General features: G+C 43.3%; 1 protein-coding gene across 1 annotated transcript in view; it reads left to right on the forward strand.

Annotated features, from left to right (window-relative positions):
• The window catches only part of LOC306989040 (uncharacterized protein), a gene marked incomplete at its 3' end in the record, with an annotated part of 978,518 nt that overhangs the window by 506,666 nt on the left and 452,867 nt on the right, over positions 1-18,985 (forward strand). The gene's annotated exons all lie outside the window — the stretch shown is intronic.

Here is an 18,985-nt window from a genome sequence, read left to right on the forward strand (position 1 = left end):
TATTTATTGGTAATACATCAACTATCGCCGGCTAAAAAGTAACTAGAACTCTTGAGTAGTTTTTGAGAAGAGTAATTTGTACTTTTACTTAAGTACTTTTTTGACACCAGTACTTTTACTTGTAATTTACTATTATTTCAGCAATGTAACGGTACTTGTACTTGAGTACATATTTTCAGTACTCTTTCCACCTCTGCTCAATGGCATATTTAATATGTTGCTAGTACTGCATCACAGTGTTAAACATGTCACTCTCTGTTGCCAGTAGGTGGCGCTATTACTATAACTGAATATTCTCATGTAGATGTGTTCAGGCCATGACTCTTATCAAACGTGTGAAGTTTGGGGCAGATTGGACATTCCATGCCTGAGTTACAGCAAATTCCTATTTAATTGCAGTAATAGCATGCTTTAGCACTTAGCTAAGTGTTTGCTAGCATGTTTAACACATGCTGGCAATTTTTTATATGTAATTAGGAGTCCACAACAGTGTAAAACATGTCACTTCCTGTTGCCAGCAGGTGGCGCTATGACTGTAACTGAATTTGAGTATGGACATGTGTTCAGGACAGAACTCTTATCAAACGTGTGATTTGGGGCAGATTGGACATTGTTTACCTGAGTTACAGCAACTTCCTGTTTCATGGCGAAACATCAAATTTGTCAGGACGCCGAGGACACGCCCTTCGACGAAAACTCAGATCTTCGCAATTTAACGTCGCAAAGGCCTTAAGATTACACTCACCAAATTTGAAGATGATCAGATTAAAACTGTAGGAGGAGTTCATTAACTTTGAAATATGTATGATACTTAAAAAAAAAAAAGAAAGATTACACTTGAAATATTGTTAAAATTGTAATTGTTGTTGATTTACATTTGAACACATTTTAATAAAATAGCAAAAAATATATTTACAAGGTAGATGTAAAATAATCTTTATAGGTCAATATAAGCCTTCTCATTAAATTATTTATTATTGTTTTTTATTAGTGACACATTTGGGCAGAGGATGTATTCCAAAACTTTCTGAAAATACAGTATGAGAATTAACTGCACAATTACTATAAATGGTTACCTTGGATATTATACAATTTGCATGTATAAAAAGAATTGTGAAAAAAAAGAAGAAAAGTTTCCAAATCTAACGTTGAACCAATTCTGTAGAATGGCTCATATAGCCTATTTGAACAGGATTTGTTTCCAGGTATGACTATGTACTAAAAATGTGCATTCGACTTTAATTTATATTTGGATTATATATAGATATATATTTATTTATTTTGTCCTCACATTCTTTCTTGTGTGACACACCTGAATGAAAGGCTCATTATGCGGGGTCATTAAGCGGGCCATTGTCTTAGGTGTGAACCACTTTTTTTTTTTTTTTTTTACACACTGTAAACTATATGCCTTATGCTTCGGACTCCTGGGTCCGTATGAATTAGCTCAAATGATCCATAGGGAATTTTAATAACTAATCATGAATATGATTAATATTTTGCATACTTCAGTTACATTAAATTGTCGAAAGTGAAGGTGGATTATATGAATATATGAATAATCAATCACAACGAATTATAATTCCTCATTCATATATCAATAATCCTACTTAACCTCGATTGCGAGATAATCTTTAAGGGAAATCAATGTAATTATCAGATCGTTGTTCGTCCAGCGACCAACGATTAGATTAAGTGATTAATCTCTCAATAAAGTTATCCTTCCTTATAAACTCCAAGAAACACCAACCTTCTGGCCGTGAACATTAATATTTCTGGTGTTTATGAAATTAAAACTACTTAATGTAGTGAACAGGGAGCGCGGTAGCTATAATCTACCTCATTGACGTTTGTGGTTTTACGAGCGTTTTTCACAGACACAGTCTTGAATACATTGTTTTAATAAATGCAAACTACAGAGTATAACGGATTACACATAGTGATTATAGGTTTTATACGTCTATGTACAGTTACTTACATTAAACAGACAAGACAAAAACGGGTAACAGCTGATGAGAGAAGGAGAGTTATAGAGAGTTGGGGAGGGGCGCGCGCCGTAGCACGCGCTGAGATTGTAGAGAGATAGAGAAAGAGAGAATGGTCACGTGTGACCATAGAACAGCAAACATCACAGACCTTTGAGAGAGACATCAATCAAAACAAACCTTAAAACATTAACACTCGTCAGAGTTTGATGCTTGCAAAAAGGTTCGTTTGTGTGTGATGAGCTGTATCCAGCATGCGCGTGTTCTCGTGTCTGAGGCGCGTTCTCTCGTGTCGTTTCGGAGCAGGGCGCGTGCTCGTTGCCAGAGCACGTTTCCGCGGGAGCTTTGAATGCTGGTTGAAAGTGAAGTTGCTGAAGGAATTCAGGCTCCGTTCGTTCGACTCGTAGGTGGAAACGACCAAAGGAGAATTTGAAAATGGCACAAAAGGAACTTTATAAAGAAAATAAAAGCAGGGAACTCCGTGAGGGAGTTTAGATCGGAGACGTCACATGATGAGCAGTGATGAAGGCAGGGAGCGCAGAGCAAGAGACCGTGCAGGAAGAGCGTTTTTGCTTTTAAGGAATGTAAGGATACGCCTTCTTCTGGGACAAGAGCGAATCGGATCCTCTGATCTAGAGCGGGAGAATGTTCCTTTGTTTGTAAAGACACGCCCACTTTGACTATGTCATGTGAGATCAAATTTAACATTCATATTTAGAAGTATGGTATTTCCTAGAATAAATGCATATTATTGTGCCTTGCAGTCAAGATTCAACTCCGTTAGGTCTCAGGATTTAAAATAGTATCAAACATCTTCGGGTTACATTTAGGAATACAACATTTGATTATTATGCATTAGTATAGACATTTTAAAGTTTAATTAATACATGCTATAATTGTAAACTAAACCCAAATCTGTCACGACACATAAATAGCAACACAGAATGCATTTGGTAATGTTTTAAATATGATTCGTTCAATGAAAAGTCTCTTGTGTGTGTGTGCTCCAGTCTCAACGGAATGTGTGAGTGTCACGTTACATGTCTCTTTGTGTGTGTGTGTGTGTGTGTGTTGTAATGGAGAAAGAGACAACGCTCTCATCTGGTCACACAACGAATGAAGTGTATTAGAGAGTCATTGTTGCTACATATTCCCCCTTTTTGTTCGATTAAGTCAGAGGATGGACTTCATCGAACAACAACTTAGCACAATGGATGACAGGTGGTTTGCTGGGCTGATGGTTCAGCCCACATGAGGTTGAGGTGGTCGATGGTGTGGGGTTCTGTGAGAAACCGCCGACACGGCTTTGTGAGCTTGGCTGTGGATGTTCACATCTCGTTGAGTCTGGCACAGGGTGAAGGCCAAGACGAGTGTCGGGGCGTGGTCGGTGACCTTGGGGAGATACAACAGTATCAGCTGCGGTCCAGGTTTGGACACAGGTGAGGTATTCAGGCTGGGCGGTTGCCCATGCTTGGAGGGCTGTGTTGACAGGAGCAATGTTCGTGAGTTGGGACCCCCTTTTCTCAAACCAGAGATCTCCTTCTGGATCTAAGGTGACGTTGTAGTTCTTAAAGGATGGGAGTTCCAGTGCTGTCTGGTACTCTTTGCTCGGAAGATGGTACCATGACAGGTTACTGAGGTGTGAGATGGCACCTGTCGGTACTTGAGTCGGCATACTCGGGTTGAGCAGGTTGACACGGCTGGTTGTATCATGCTGTTCGTGAGTGACAGTGGCGGTGTGCGCCGGTGTGTTAGCCAGCCATCGTTCACCTACAATCTCTGCTTGTGTCTCTGTGACTTTTGTGCGAGGCTTAGCTTCAGCAGGGCCGCGTGTGTGGCTGGCCAGGGGTTGCAACTCGCAGATTCCTTCAGTGTTGTCTTTGAGGAAGGGCTTGCTAGGGCAGAGATAGTGAAAGTCTTTGGTCAAGGTGCACCCGTGCAGGTTTGAGGCCGGGTACAGCAGGGTGTCGCTGTCGTGGTAGGCCACCACGTCTGGAGTGCATATCTTGAAATGGGTCCTGCTTTTCCAGGACCCGATGTTGACAATGTCTTTGAGCCTGGAGGTTTGGTTTGACTCGATGATGGGTAGGTTTAGGAGAAAACCCACTTCTCTCTGCTCGGGGTTGACGTGAAGTGGGGTGGCGCAACCCAGAGAGTAAGCAAGGTGTGTTTGTAGAGGGTCAGCTGGCGTGGTGATGCTGGAAGCCAGCACCGTTCGCACAAGGCTTAAGAGTTTCAGGTACGGTGGGAATGCACCTGTAGCTAGGCTGTCATGGGAGGAGCTAACCTCCCACAGCATGTCTCTCGTTAGCGCTGTAATCAGCGGAGTCTGGGCAAAGTCTTTCTGGAAGATATTAAACAGCGGTTTCATTGAGTTCACAGTCTGGTTCACTGCGTTGACACTGGACATACCAATGTTAAACAGGGTTCTGGCGGCAGCTACGGCTCCGAGCAACGCTCCCAGGAACCGTTTGGAGCGGTGGTTGGTGCTTAGGAGTCCTGATTGTGTAACAGTCACTTCCTCAAGTTGGTTGAGCATGTGTTCGACCTTGGCCTTGGCATGAGAGAGGGCGTCCTCTGTCCGTTGGGCACTTGCCCAGATGTATGGGGCTGCGGTGCTGGGGTAGTGTGCTCTGTAGACCGGGCGGGACTGGATGAGTCGACCATACACTGGCTGAGTGTAGGTTCCGCAGTCGGTGATCAGAAGTCTCAGTTGTTCTCTCGGTGGCAGCTGTCCTCTGGATGGCTGACAGCACAGCATGACGACCCACAGCAGCAACCTGGTACAGATGACAGAGAGAGAGAGAGAGAAAGGGAAGGAAGAGGCAAACGAGGGTTGTCTTTGGTTGGACAGGGCAGTTCTTTTGCTTTGTGGGTGGCAGCTAGGTTTAGCTCGCCTTGGCCCATGTTTTGTCACATCTTTCTGCCAGCCTGTCGCTTGCTTCAATGTCTCGTCAGTGACTCTGGTGCTGTGTTGTGCCGCACATGATGCGTCATAGATAAACATTGGCATGACCCCCCTTTTGCAACTGTTCAGCACAAGCTTTTGCGCTGTGATGTCAACAGGTGCAGAACCCGTAATGTTGTGTGTATGCAGCGTGTGCATGTTATGCAGCGGATTGAGGCACTGGCTGTCAGTGAGCTCAGACGGCGTGCAAGGGAGGCAGGAGGGGTATAAGTGGAGGCAATGCCAAGTCGTTGTTGTGGTGTCAGAAGCCCGCATGTCCGCTATGTTGGGTGTTGCAGACAGCGGAGCCCGCGTAAGCGGCACAGTGTTAGGCCGTGTAGCCTGTAAAAGTCTTATGCAGTGTGTAGTCGCTGCAACTGTGAGGGCGGGTGGGTGGGTCGGGTGTGACCACCGCTTTCCGTTTAGTGCGCCAGGCTTGGCGCGGGCATGAGTTTGGTCATGTGGCTGCAGGTCAGTCTTGACCTTGGCGCAGCATTTGTTAAAGTCTTTTGTGGGCTGGAAGGTGCAGGGTAGCGAACTTGAAACTTGACCTGTTGCTAAGTCTGTGTCGTTGTGACTGGCTGTGGGAGTTCCCTTGAACTGTGTGACCTGACAGTCTGGCTCTGTGGAAAGTCTCGTGACCTCTGTGATCTGACAGTCTGGCTCGGGTGGCCTGTGTGACTGGATGGGGAGAGGTTCTGGCACTTGGGCCCAAAGAGTTCGCTTTTTGAAGTCCAGTAAGGGCTCGAAACGATCCAGCAGGTCTTTGCCAATGATGAGTGGATGAGTGTTCATTGGTGAAACGTACACAGGGTGAGTCAGCGACATAAAACCTATTGACAGGTGGATTAGAGTTAGCTGTTCGAGCCGGATGCTATTTTGGCTGTATGAATGCACATTTAGCTCACAAGTGTGGGATTCAAGAGTTCGATTCTGTCTCTTAGCTTTGACTTTGAGTCTTTTGAAAAGTTGAGATGAGATCACAGTGAGGTCTGCTCCTGTGTCTATCAAGGCTTCAAGTTTCACTTCCTTCTCCAAAGTGCAGGCTAGGTAGGGTTTCCTGGTCACCCCCCTTTCAAGGAGGTTTCCCAGAAACTGTGGCACCGGGGCTGTTGTTGTCAGCCGGAGTGAATGGTAGGTGTTGTCAGTTTGTGATGCAACAATGAGTGAGTGAGTGGAGCTGCTATTTGGTGATGTAACAGCAAAGTTCATGGGTTGCGATTTGATAATGTCTGGTGGGTTGTCCCCGGGAGGGGCGTGTGGCTTGCTGCGGGGGCAGCTAGCCGGAACAGCACTTCCTGGGACTTTGTGATGTTGGTCCCAGGTGTGATGTGTTGTGCTGTTTCGTGTAGTGTGTGCAGCTGTCAGCTGTGGTGCTGGAGCGGAGCTGTCACTTTGTGGTGTGACAGCTAGCTCTGTAGTCTGTGGGGGACGAGCAGTGTTCGTGGTGCTTGGCTCAGGCAGATGGCAGTCAGACAGGGTGTTGGTTTCAGTTCTTATGCTTAGACATAAGGTGTCTGGTTCGTCCTTGTCTCTCTTGCGATGTTTCTTGTGAAGAAACTCTTTCAGCATCCTCACGATCTCTGCTGTCTCCGACGTGGCTGCACTGTGTTTTTCTGGTGTGCGAGGCTTGGGCTTACCAGTAGCATGTCGAGAGGGGTTCCAGGGCCGGCTTTCTGGGCTTGGAGTTCTGGACGGCGGGTGATGCTGGTCCCAGAACCTCTTAGAGCGCTCACTCCGATGCTTTGGATGAGCACCGTCACGGTTGTGCTGCCCTTTGCTGGCTTGGAACGGTCTTGACTCTCTGTGGTAAAGTCTGTGACTGTGGTGCTGTTGGGCACTCTCTGTGTCTAGCTCTGAGCAGTGCTCAGAGACAGAGTCGATTGTGGGGTCTTTTACAGTCTTTTTGGAAATAGTCTTTTGCTTGGTGTAAGCTTTGTGGACCAAGTCACGTAGCTGTTGAGTGGACATGCTACGTGGACAGGCCAGAACGCCTAAGTGATGACTCACTGTGGGATGCAGATTTCGGAGGAACAGCGTCCTGAAGTTGACATCTTCTTCCATACCGGGCATGTTTCGTGCTCCGAAGTAGGCGTGTCGGAGTCGGCCGTAGTAGGTCTGTGGGTGTTCAGGTCGGGCCTGTTTGATGTCCATGGCGGCGATGAACCCCTGATCTGACTCTGGATCAGAGAATTCACGGATCAAAGCTTGTCGCAGCTGCTGGTAGTCCCTTTTGACAGTCTCTGGTTGACGGTCTAGGAAGCTGCGCACGTCACGGCTAGACGTAATTCTGAGCAGGTAAAACTTGTCCCAAGCTGTCACGTTGGCGACAGTTTGCAGGTGAAAGTCAATGTCTTGAAGGTAAGCATGTACATCATGGCCTCCTGCAAGGTTTGGAGTGAACGTGGGGATGTTTCTGGCCAACTTGTCAGAGTTCGTGGGGGAAGAGCTGTGGTTGGGGGCCCAATCCGTCTGGAGGGGATTCTGACCCTTTTCAGCTCCGCCCCCTTCAGCTTTGGGAGCCGTGCCGCGATTAGCGGTGAGTGTTCTCTGTGAGGGCCCCCCCCCTTTCTGCTGACAGGGGTTTTTGTTGGCTGGCTGGTGTGTACCGGCTGGTCAGGGGAAACTTTGTGGTGTGTGTTTCCCCTACCCGGTCACTATTAAGTCTGTAAGAATGTCTCAGTTCTCTGTGAACAATGTCAAGTTCGTCTCTGAGATCATGTCTCTGCAGAGTAAGCTCATGGATTTCAGCTCTGGCCACCTGTAAGTGTTTTTCACAGGCTGTGGCTTTAGCGTTTTTGTCTCTTAGTTCAGTCTTTGCTCTCTCGAGGAGAGCGTCACTTTGTTGGAGTCTTTCGTCGAGATCTTTACGGGTTTCTTTCTCCGACTGTTCTCTTTGGTCTGTGTCGAGGCGAAGATCTTGCAGGGCCTTTCGAAGTCTTTCTACTTCTTTCTGTAGCTCTGGATCTGTGGCGTTCTCTTTCACGGTCTGGAGAAGAAGCTGGTCAAGATGACTTTGGGTGTGGGCCTGGTTCCTCCGGGCCTCCTCTGCTTGAAGCTTTAGCGCTGCTGCTTCCTGCTCCAGGTTGCTGTGGCTCCTTTCGCTGAGCCGTGCCTGGGCGACGAGTTTGTGTGCGAGGCTTCCGACGATCTTGGCCCAGTCCTTGTAGCTGTAGCTCTGTGTCGGATCGTGGGTCATCAGTTTGACCAGGTCGGTGTCCAGCTGTTCTCGGCTCAGGGGCTCTGCGTCAGCGGCGTCTCCGGGCAGGAAGTCGGTCGTCATGGCTCTCAACCACAACTCGAGTTCGTCCCACTGGGCAGCCATACTGGACGGCCGTGACCTTGGCACACTGTGGGCGAGAGAGAACACAGAACACACACACAAAGAGACCAATGCAAGTTCGTTTTAAGGTTAACGCTATGATCATACGGCTATGCCGTTTTATGAGAATTTTGGGGCTAACTGATGCCAACAGTTAGTTCGCGGAGCCAATTGACTTGGGTCGTCTGAGGACCTGCACTAGAGGTTGTGACGAGCAGTAGCCTGGCGGGTCACGTGGTGGCCCCGGCTGCTGGTAGTCACTCTACTGCTTAGCTTCCTTGATGGCTCTCTCAGGTTACTGTTTCTAGGTGAAATGAAAGAAACAAATCACAACAGAACAAAGGATAGAACAGATCAAAGTGAAATAAGATCAAACAATAGTAACACGGTATGTGTTAGAGAGAATAAGGAGGCCTAAGCCTATTACCACTGCCAGAGTTTACGATAGGGCCTACAGGTGAGTGGGGGCTATCGGGGTAGAAAACCTAGGAAGATGGTGAGGCTTGGATAAAAGGGATATAGGCCAAACACTTAAATGACCGGGGAATATCTAGTATTCTGTGGCTTATACTAAGTGTATGGGTTTTACCTCATTTAGTTTGCCTGGGGTGAAATGAGGTCACTCAGGTGGGAGCCGGCGGCGCGGTCAACCTTCTTGACGGTCCCAAACACTCGACCGCAGTGGACCCGGGCCCTCTGTTACTCTGTGTACCACGGTGCGACCTTCTCAAACAACTTGCGACCTTAAACACAACCTGGCAACGCCAAGGTGTCAACTGCCAGACAGCACGACAAAAATGGGGTTTTCCCCGGAACCCGGCCCCTGCAGCAGGCCCTGGTTCAGGTACTTGTCCCGAAATTGCCTTGTGTGTCAGCTGGCGTGGTTGACTTTACCCTTGGAGTGCTAAATTGCTGATGTAGCAGTTGCGTGCCACCCCAATGGTAAGAGACAGAGGAGTCCGAGACTCACGCACGGCCGGTGTCGGTCGTGACGACCAGGTGACCCCGCTCGCTGGAAACCAACCAGAGATGACTGTCAAATCACCACAGCGCCCTAGGGAGAACTACACATAAACACACAAAAAGGGGTAAACAGGTGAAAGTTAAAGTCAATTAAGGCTTTCTTGTTTAACCAAGTTTAGTAATTATCTATGTAGAAATAAAGGCAAAGGCTTTGAAATAATGGTAAAACAAAAAGGGAATTATGATAACGTTGGTGATTATCAGAATAACCTAACCTAAAAGAGAGATAAGAAAATTAGGAATAAAAGTAATAATTTTTTTTTTTTTTGAAAAAAAAAATTAATAATAAAAATTTTTTTAATAAAATAAAATAATGAAAAGTCAGGATGACCCCAGAAGAAGAGACAGGCCGCAGTAGTGGGTCTGTCCCACAAAAGGGGCGTACCTCCTCTCAGCGGTCACCCTGTTTGAACAGACAAACTCATTCAAATTAAATTCAACTGGTTTAAATTCGAATTTAAATAAGCCTGTGCAGAAATGTAAAAATCAGAGTGATATTTTATAATAATCCAGATGACGTTAAGGCATCAGTAATTACTATGAAATAATCAGAAGGGAAAGATGAAATAAGTACACACTTCAAAAGAGTGAAAGGGGAAAAAGAGTGGCACCGACTTAGTATCCACAAGGCCACGCGGTGGCGCTGTTTCCTTCTAGTGGATGACAGTGGCTGCCAGCCAAACAAGATTTAAATCCAAAATTTAAATCTGATTTAACTCGAATTTAGATAAGCGTGTAAGGGAATTGAGAACTCAGAATGATATCGAATAATAACTTAGATGCATTAAAGTATCAGTAATTATTATAAAATAATCAGACGAGAAAACAGAAATAAAGCAATTCACACAGAATTGGAAACAGAGAAGCGAGTTGAATGAACCGCTTTAGCGGGAGGCGGCCACTGGGTGGCGGACTTCCCTCTATGGGCTCTCAATGGCTGGGCTGGGATTTAATTTAAGTTTTAATTCACCTCTTGTTTGAACCAAACTCAAAGTAAATGTACCAGTCACAAGCAGGAAAATTGTCTAACACAAAATAATATTCGCACGAGCAAAGCTGGAAATGCCAATAATTATTGAGAATTTAGACATAAGCTAATTCACTATTCATCATAGAACACTTGAATTTAGCAGTACGAGAGCATTATCTGAAACGGCCACGAGATGGCGTAGTCGCGCTCATGCAGGCTGACGTCAGTGGGAGGCGGTGCTCACGCAGGGTGACGTCGTTGGGGCGCGTATTTTGAGACTTGAACACCTAAAAGGACCTCTGGTGTTTAGTCCGCGGAATTACAACCAATTTTAAATGTGACTCTAAAGAGCTCAGAGCGTTCAGCTCAGTCACGTGCTGATTTTCTGCAATAAAATCACAAAGGAAACAAGATCTCTACAGATCTTCGGGTGCTATACTGCACAAGAGAGAACGTGTCAGGACTTCTTCACTGCACTTTATTACTCAAATGTGGAAAACAGGAATTATCATCTGTTGTTGGGCTCCCGTAAACATTTAACCACAATAGCACTTATGATTTAAAAATGTCTTAGGTTTACAAAATGGGTAGCTAATCCAATTTTCGACCAGGAGTTATCGTTATTTTAACGATCTAATATTATTATTAGGCCTATTATCGAAACGGAGGAGACTCGCTCTGTTCCAATCTACCGCGTGAACAAAGAAACTCGTTTGATTTCAAGCGGGCTAAAGCAATATTAATTACAGGCTGAACAGAGATTCTTTTCTCTAGGACATTTACCGGTATTGTCACTTCCAGCGTCTGTTAATATGCTTGAGCTGAGCTGGCTCGGCGCCAGTCAGTTCTTCAGTGAGCGCGCGTGGGTTCGCATTTGGGCGCGCGCGTTTCCTCACTGAACCGCGTGGACTCTCGCTGGAGCGCGCGCGTGGGTAACACAATATTCAGAATGTACGGAATGTACAGAGATTCTGTTCTCTTTACCGAAACAATATTAATATAATACATCGAAGTTTATTTTAGCAATTAACAGGGGCTGAAAATGTTAAACATATCTAGCAGGGTCAATTTGCTTTGACTGAGATCGGCTTCGTGCCTTCTAACAGTCCTTCGGTGAGCGCGCGTGGTTTTTGCCTTACTAGGGCGCGCTTGTTTCCTCAATGGGATCGCGTGGGCTCTCGCTGGAGCGCGCGCGTTACATTAATACACAATATAGACAGACTGAAACTGATTTGCTCGTAAAACACAAAGTTTGAGATTGCCCGCATTCTCCACCAAACTGTAAACTATATGCCTTATGCTTCGGACTCCTGGGTCCGTATGAATTAGCTCAAATGATCCATAGGGAATTTTAATAACTAATCATGAATATGATTAATATTTTGCATACTTCAGTTACATTAAATTGTCGAAAGTGAAGGTGGATTATATGAATATATGAATAATCAATCACAACGAATTATAATTCCTCATTCATATATCAATAATCCTACTTAACCTCGATTGCGAGATAATCTTTAAGGGAAATCAATGTAATTATCAGATCGTTGTTCGTCCAGCGACCAACGATTAGATTAAGTGATTAATCTCTCAATAAAGTTATCCTTCCTTATAAACTCCAAGAAACACCAACCTTCTGGCCGTGAACATTAATATTTCTGGTGTTTATGAAATTAAAACTACTTAATGTAGTGAACAGGGAGCGCGGTAGCTATAATCTACCTCATTGACGTTTGTGGTTTTACGAGCGTTTTTCACAGACACAGTCTTGAATACATTGTTTTAATAAATGCAAACTACAGAGTATAACGGATTACACATAGTGATTATAGGTTTTATACGTCTATGTACAGTTACTTACATTAAACAGACAAGACAAAAACGGGTAACAGCTGATGAGAGAAGGAGAGTTATAGAGAGTTGGGGAGGGGCGCGCGCCGTAGCACGCGCTGAGATTGTAGAGAGATAGAGAAAGAGAGAATGGTCACGTGTGACCATAGAACAGCAAACATCACAGACCTTTGAGAGAGACATCAATCAAAACAAACCTTAAAACATTAACACTCGTCAGAGTTTGATACTTGCAAAAAGGTTCGTTTGTGTGTGATGAGCTGTATCCAGCATGCGCGTGTTCTCGTGTCTGAGGCGCGTTCTCTCGTGTCGTTTCGGAGCAGGGCGCGTGCTCGTTGCCAGAGCACGTTTCCGCGGGAGCTTTGAATGCTGGTTGAAAGTGAAGTTGCTGAAGGAATTCAGGCTCCGTTCGTTCGACTCGTAGGTGGAAACGACCAAAGGAGAATTTGAAAATGGCACAAAAGGAACTTTATAAAGAAAATAAAAGCAGGGAACTCCGTGAGGGAGTTTAGATCGGAGACGTCACATGATGAGCAGTGATGAAGGCAGGGAGCGCAGAGCAAGAGACCGTGCAGGAAGAGCGTTTTTGCTTTTAAGGAATGTAAGGATACGCCTTCTTCTGGGACAAGAGCGAATCGGATCCTCTGATCTAGAGCGGGAGAATGTTCCTTTGTTTGTAAAGACACGCCCACTTTGACTATGTCATGTGAGATCAAATTTAACATTCATATTTAGAAGTATGGTATTTCCTAGAATAAATGCATATTATTGTGCCTTGCAGTCAAGATTCAACTCCGTTAGGTCTCAGGATTTAAAATAGTATCAAACATCTTCGGGTTACATTTAGGAATACAACATTTGATTATTATGCATTAGTATAGACATTTTAAAGTTTAATTAATACATGCTATAATTGTAAACTAAACCCAAATCTGTCACGACACATAAATAGCAACACAGAATGCATTTGGTAATGTTTTAAATATGATTCGTTCAATGAAAAGTCTCTTGTGTGTGTGTGCTCCAGTCTCAACGGAATGTGTGAGTGTCACGTTACATGTCTCTTTGTGTGTGTGTGTGTTGTAATGGAGAAAGAGACAACGCTCTCATCTGGTCACACAACGAATGAAGTGTATTAGAGAGTCATTGTTGCTACAACACTTACTATACATGTTGGTGTTGGATCAGTCTCTGCGCATATTGCCTTCCCAAACAAAAAGTGTTTTACAACATGTAAATCAATGTCTTGTTTTATGTGAGTGACTAGGCAGGATGAATTTCAGATCATTTTGAAGGAAAAACTCTAGGCGATAACATCCATTACTCAAAAGTATTGTGAACACATATTTACTATGTGTTTTGTGGCGTTATTTCAGACACTTTAATTTTTTTGAATAACCAAACATGTACCTGCATGTTGCTCACATATTATGGTAGCCCTGTTTGTGATAAATATAGTGTACACCTTTGCCATTAATATGTTTATAAGGAACTGAAAAAAGCACAAATGTCAGGGCATGTCAGAATATCTTAAGGACCTCAAAAACACCTTGGTCCCCAGAGGGTTAAAGTACGAGGCCTGAAAATGGCAAAAACTGCACAAAAATCAGAGAGGAAGTTCAAAATGGCTGACTTTCTGTTGTGTTTAGGGCTATGCTCCAAGATACTTTTATGTAGGTATTGGGTCATTACATGCATGTACTGAATTTCGTACACGTACGTGAAACGTAGCGGGAGGCGCAGTCCGTTGAACCCTTATAGGTGGCGCTATCGAGCCATTTTACCCCGCCCAATTGTGAAACGCATCGAGCCATTTTACCCGGCCCAATTGTGAAACGCATCGAGCCATTTTACCCAGCCCAATTGTGAAACGCATATCAGATTGTAACGAGTTAGCTCAAAGGGGAAATATTAATAATAACTCATAATTACCAATTATGATTATTTATTAATATTTGGGTCAGTTAATTAGATTAACTGGAGGTAGCTAAATTAATATTACAATCAATTAATCAGTTCCAATGAACTCTTTTGATTATTCATTTATTCTAAGACAAGTGTAGCTTTCATGGCCACCGAAAAATAATTATTTACAGCGCTTGGAGCATGTAACAAGATCAAGATCGTAAAATGGACTTTGTTGCAAGCAGAGGATCAGAAACCAAATACATAATTGTACACAAGTTTTATTAACTAAGTCACAGACATAACTAAACTAAACAAAACAAACATATATACATTCATACATACATACATACATGCATAGGTAAACTGGTTGTGTTATGGATGGAGTGTTATGGAATCGGAAGCAGGAAATAGAACTATGGGAAAGATCCGTCTAACTATGAAAAGAACCATCAGCTTATCATTCTCAGAGCACCTCATTAAATTGATACTTGCATGGTCTGTGTGCGAGGACAATTCTTGAAGTGGTTGAAAATTGAGTTTGTTGATTAGTCTGTGAGTGTCAAAAGTCATGGTGCAAGTTGTCATCGTTTTCTTCTCTGCTTGATGGAGAAGGTGATGATGAACTTGCATGGTGGTTGTGATGCTGTTGTGGTTGAGAGAGAGTCTTCTCTCTCCTGAGTGAACACATGGCTGTTGTGAGTCGAAGCCTGCAGCCCTGTTGAGGCCATGCTGGGGAGCATGGCATCCTGAACGTATCGAGAAGGCCAAGAGTTGATCGTTGCCCATTCGGTGATGGTAGGTTGTAGTTTTCTGGATTGAAGCAAAGGCAGTCTGACTCTGTTGCAGAGGCATTGCAAGCTGTGGCCGCGGCCTGCCGGGGCCCATGGCCCTCCCGGGGCCTTCAGAAGACTTCTAGCACAGCATTATCTTCTCATCAGGATTTCAGGAAAAGGACCCAGAGAGAGAACTGAGTGTGTAGATGCTATTTGAAGCCTGAGAAAAGACCAACCCCTAAGGGTTGACTCGACCAATAAGAAAGGGGGATTTCCAAACGGGAGGTTCCTCGTTTGGTAAGATTTATGACCATTTGTTTTAAGGGTGGTCAGACATGAGCCTTGCTGTTTGTGTCCATTTATACTATAATAGTTATAGATATAACTCACCCTGCATTCTATGAGAAGGTGATGTACACTAAAGTGTGAGTCATTACATGAGGATTAAATAGATTGGAGACACAATACAGGTGGGGTTACACTGACCATTGGTTCTATCATAAAATACATAGTACCACAGACTTTAGTATCAACAGACACTACACAAGACAGTAAATCATTCATACAGCAGGTTGGGGTGCAGGTTCCTTTACAGATCAGTTCGTCCAGAAATTAATGCAGCAAAAGTCTGTTATGGCCTCTCTTTCTTCCAGTGACCACATTCTTTAACACCAATAAAACCAACCTATCTGACCGTAGTCATGGTAACCAAGACATTCTTGTCCTGGGGGATGGGACCCCAGATCCCAGAGTGAGTTTTAAAGATTGTTTGGTACATATACCAAATAATTGTGTCTGATTTGTCTCAGTCGTTACAAGATGTACATTTTTGCCAGTTCTGACGCGTGTGCAAATTTTCGTGAGTTTTCGTGCATGTTTAGGCCCTCAAAAATGTGATTCACTTTAGAGAATAATAATAATAAACAGAGCAATTCCAATAGTGTCCTCGCACCATCGATGCTCGGGCCCTAATGATTGTCTTGATAATGTCATGCATAATAATTTTTTTTCCTGTCCTGGACTCGGTCTTGACTCGGACTCAAACCTTTTTGGACTCGGTCTTGTCTTGGACTCGAACCTCTTTGGACTTGGTCTTGACTTGGACTCGACAAAGGTGGTCTTGACTACAGCCCTACGGAATTGGTTAAGTCAAAGATTCAGTGACCCATTCATAAACAACTGCCTCATTCAGAATAAATCAGCAGCCGTTTGAACGAATTAATGACTCACTCATTAAGATGGTCACCTACCGCCACCTATTGGTGGTCTAGTTTCACCTACCGCCACCTATTGGTGGTCTAGTTTCACCTACCGCCACCTATTGGTGGTCTAGTTTCAGTATCATTCTTTTCAACATTTCTTATTTGTATATTCAAAAAATATTTAAGACAATCTCAATCTCTTTTAATGCTGTTGTAATTTTTCAGTGTACCGTATTTTCCGGACTATACTGTAAGTCAGACTTTTTTCATAGATTTGCTGGTCCTGCGACTTATAGTCAGGTGTGACTTATGTATCAAAATGAATTCATACTGACTGAGATGAACCAAGAGAAAACATTACCGTCTACAGCCACGAGAGGGCGCATTAGTTAGCGGAGTTGTTCAGAAGCGACACCGAGGAAGAATTCAATGGATTCAGTGTTGTGGAATGAGATCGGGAGCTTGGTGAACTTGCTTACCGGTAACTTGTTGGACTCACTGGCTTATGTTCATTTAGCCTATTCAGCCTCCCAGGTATATGTTCTTTATGCTATTGTGTAGGGTATCCTGCAGAAAATGTGTTAGTTAAGGTGTAACTTAACTTTTTGTTAGCCTACGTGTCGCCACCATACACATCAGCATAAATGCTCCTGATAAATGATTTGTTATTAAAGCATTAACATTCACAAAGCACTGTTAACTTAAAGGGTTAGTTCACCCAAAAATGAAAATAATGTCATTAATGACTCACCCTCATGTCGTTCTAAGCCCGTAAGACCTCCGTTCATCTTCGGAACACAGTTTAAGATATTTTAGATTTAGTCCGAGAGCTTTCTGTCCGTCCATTGAAACTGTATATACAGTATACTGTCCATGTCCATAAAGGTAATATAAACATCATCAAAGTAGTCCATGTGACATCAGTGGGTTAGTTAGAAGTTTTTGAAGCATCGAAAATACTTTTTGGTCCAAAAATAACACAAAATAAGACTTTATTCAGCATTGTATTCTCTCCCGGTTCTGTAGTCATTCCTTCACAGTTACGCTGATGGCGTAAGACGCTGATGACGTGTTATCTGGTGCGCCCGAGCTTCATTTATAGACTGAGGGAAACGCACGCTGTAAAAGTGTCTCATCCGCGACATGCACATTTACGCACTATTAAAAAAATGATATCCACGCAAACAATGTAGAATAGCTTGAATATAGCGTGCGTCTCCCTCAGACTGTAAACGAAGCTCGGGTGCACCAGATAACACGTCATCAGCGTCTTACGTCAGCAGCGTCACTACGGAGTCCTGAACGCAGATTGACAACAGACCCGGGAGAGAATACAATGCTGAATAAAGTCTTATTTTGTGTTATTTTTGGACCAAAAAGTATTTTCGATGCTTCAAAAACTTCTAACTAACCCACTGATGTCACATGGACTACTTTGATGATGTTTTTATTACCTTTATGGACATGGACAGTATACTGTATATACAGTTTCAATGGACGGACAGAAAGCTCTCGGACTAAATCTAAAATATCTTAAACTGTGTTCCGAAGATGAACGGAGGTCTTACGGGCTTAGAACGACATGAGGGTGAGTCATTAATGACATTATTTTCATTTTTGGGTGAACTAACCCTTTAACATAAAAGCAAGCAGGCTGCGTGCATGGTTTGCCATGACTGAATGCGCGCAAAGTGCGTTCCCTTAATAATTCCTAAAAAGCTGACATCAGTTCATCGCGATCTCTTACATCTCTGTTATTATCAATGAAGCTGACTGCATAATGAATCTGTCATAATATCTTATATAATCAGAGGATTTGCCAGCGATGCAGAATTCAGCACTGAACAAAAAGTCAGTTTTGAGCGGTGAGGGGATTCTATCTTAAATGCTTCTGATTGGCCATTGCGTTCAAGAAATCAACACATATGTCTGTGATTGGCTACATCGCTCAACGCTGCAAACATGTTACAAATAGAAACTCTGGCCTGTAAATCGTTTCTATGTTTTAGTTGTTCTTGTTGCTTTTCTGTAACAGATGAACAACAATTTATTCATTTTTATATGTTTTATTCATAGATATTTTTATTTAATCATTTTATTCTCCCGTAGCCCGCACACAGTAACGCAGCGCGGTATATACGGTAAATTATTGAATTTGATTGGTAACAAATATGCAGATTTACACGTCAAAGCTGACAGAACACTGATAAAAATATAGCTTCAGAATAAATGATATTTATACAAAAATCCCCCCAAAAATTCCAGAAAAGCAACTTTACTCAGTTAAGTGAATGACCGATTTACCTTTTTTAAATAAATGTTAATTTTAAAGCAGCCTACTTAAGTGTGAAATGTTACCATACACTGAGAATTTGAATAATTGTAATATGATGATCAGGTGCAGATATCTAAATTAGGTTCGAGCAGGTGGATGATTTATTTTTAACAGCGGATTCGTGTGACGTTAGAGCTGATCTGCGCATCTATAGCGCATGAGCCCAAAAGGTCCCTTTAAAGTTCAGCTACAAGTCAATGCACTTACTTTTTCTTTGCACACTTAACATGGGTTGCTCTTAATTTTGAACTTACAAAATGCACCAGATTAATGAATTTAAAAAAAAAATCCTGTGGGAAACAGTATATTCTGTTAAATAAAAATAGTCTTAAAAAAAAAATTAAATTATCTTATTAAAGGGTAACTAAACACTAAACCAACTTTTTTTAGTTAATGATCTGTAAGAATGGAGCTTCATAAATGCTGTTCATTGATTCGAGTACTTTTTTAACATTTGAGTATAAAGCGTTTTCATTTTCAAATATATGGTGTAAAAAAGTCTGAGTGCTGCCCTCTTCAGGTTAAACGGGATCTCCTGAAGTAGGGGTACTCTCTGACGTAGGGGTACTCTGTGACGCTACTCTGTCACGCCCTCGGCAGCCCCTGGTATAAAAGCATCTGGTTCCGTCAAAACCACTGTAGCGAGTCAGGAGTTGAAAATTGGAATTA

Source organism: Phoxinus phoxinus (genome assembly GCF_949152265.1).
Source record: "Phoxinus phoxinus genome assembly, chromosome: 21".
Classification (NCBI taxonomy): Eukaryota; Metazoa; Chordata; class Actinopteri; order Cypriniformes; family Leuciscidae; genus Phoxinus; species Phoxinus phoxinus.